Source organism: Hyalella azteca, unplaced genomic scaffold (assembly GCF_000764305.2).
Source record: "Hyalella azteca isolate HAZT.00-mixed unplaced genomic scaffold, Hazt_2.0.2 contig16910, whole genome shotgun sequence".
Taxonomy (NCBI): Eukaryota; Metazoa; Arthropoda; class Malacostraca; order Amphipoda; family Hyalellidae; genus Hyalella; species Hyalella azteca.
Genome location: NW_025946716.1, coordinates 39,162 through 41,435, shown reverse-complemented (window position 1 = coordinate 41,435; position 2,274 = coordinate 39,162).

The following is a 2,274-nucleotide window of genomic DNA, read 5'->3' as shown; positions in this document are numbered from 1 at the left end:
AACTTCATCAATTTTGCATTCATAATCCCGTATTCCAATCAAGTTAAACGCTCTTCAGGCCCACAATTACATAGAACACAGTACTTCCATGTTACCTTCGCTTCAACATAGGGGAAAAACAATATCGCGTTTTCGTAATTGCGTTTAGACAACCCGTTTGAAAAAATAAAATTTAAATATTTTCCAATTTTTCCCTCCAGAGAGGAAGTGCACTCACGCCGAACAGGGCAACGTTCCAGTGTCCGACACTGACTAAGGTTTTAGCTTTTTTTTCTGACTAAGGTTTTAGCTTTTTTTTTTTTTGCTTCCGATCTGCGTATTTTGGAATCTTGTATATTTTTAAAGAGAGGCCTTGTATAATGCAGCCTTTAGTTCTTATCTACTAGAAATTCTGAATAAATAGGTATTTACTTTTTACTCTGCCTTTTGCCTGTTTTGTTTGTTTTACCTTATGTATTTTTTTCTTTTAAATGCAAAACTGTATTAACATTTGATTGTATATGTGTTCTAGATTCGTCGAACTGACGATGGAGCTAGACGCCAAAACATTTTTAATAGAAATATGCCGAATTTTTGTGCAGTTTGCTTTGCTTTTTCATTACTATATAAAGATGTGTAACATTATTATTGAATTAAAAGTAAAAGCACTAGTCAGGAATAGAAGACTATAAGTTAAATAATCATAATCTTTTTGTGTGCTTTCATGTTGGAGCTCCACTTGGAACTATATTCATTTTATCTTCACTTAACCTGCTCACTCCATAACATTGCAGTCATACACATGTTAATAAATGCAAGGCAGGGTGGCCCAGTGGTTACAGTTCAGAGTACCAGGAGTGGAGCAGTGAGTTGCGAGTTCGAGACCGCAACAAGCTGTGAATGTTCTGCTATGTTAAGAATTGGCGACAGGCCTATGGCCTAATAAACGCTGAAGCCTCTATTATGATTATTATTATAATGTTTATTATTATTATTATTACTATTATTATTATTATTATATTATATCTTCATTTAACCTGCTCATTCTATAACATTGCACTCCTACACATGTTAATAAATGCAAGGCTCAAAAGTGTGGAGGTGGTCGTTCAAGTTCATTTGTTTAGCAATTGCCTCGTTCCTTCAAGTAGTATGCTTAGCGTATGTCTAAACGTATGCTTAGCGTATGTCTAGACGTATGCTTTGCATATGTCTAAACGTACGCTTAGTGTATGTCTAAAAGTATGCTTAGCGTATGTCTAAACGTATGCTTAGCGTATGTCTAAACATATGCTTAGCGTATGTCTAAACGTATGTTTAGCATATGTCTAAAAGTATGCTTAGCCTATGTCTAAACGTATGCTTATAATATGTCATAATATCTCTCACAAATTATTTATTTATTACGTCGTTCTTACCGAACATTATATATGGTGCCCACACTATGATTGTGATTCAAGCGTTGTGAATTTGTTCATAAATGCTAGATATAATCTTTATTGACAGCAAACTCAAAATTAAAACAATACTTTGTCGATAATTTCATTTTTCCTTTCAAGTTTACAGATATAACTGGAACAAATGAATCAAATGATGTTGAATTCTCATAAAGTCTTCAATACATTTTTTATTAGGTAACTTATGTAAATTTTGTTGTAGTGAGGGTCGATTCGATCGCAATCAACTTGCTGAGAATGACAGTAATTTTGTTTATATCTTCTACATGTGTTCAATAATGCAGATTACAACACACCTAATACAGAATAAAGTTTGGTGATGGAAATTATACGGTTTCTTTTATATATATTTTTTAATTTATAGCACAGTATAGTATTAGGTTAATAGGTATAGTTATAGTATATTAATTGTATATGTATTATCGTATAGGCTGGTCGAGCTTTTAGCTCTCAGGAATGAAAATTTTTAAAGTAATTCTGTACATTCTGTCTGATCATCAACAACTCGTCTTGCCAAATATCAATATCGAGTTCTATATAAATGAATTATTTTCCAATATTCGGAAAGTTTCAGTCTCTCCTAGTTAATTGTTTTCTGCGCATGATTCCGACAGAATGAAAACGGTACGAGCCTAAACTCGTCAAGATCTGTCAAACGAAATTATTATGGATGCATGCCATAGAATAGAATAGAATAGAATAGAAGTGTCGGCGCTGAAGAAATAGGCCCATGGCCTGTTGCCGATTCTTGAACTTTTCGTGACTTGATTCACAAGGGATCCGGCCTTTGGAACCCGATCTTTCCATAGCTGACGATTGATTGAGATAGCTGCTGGAC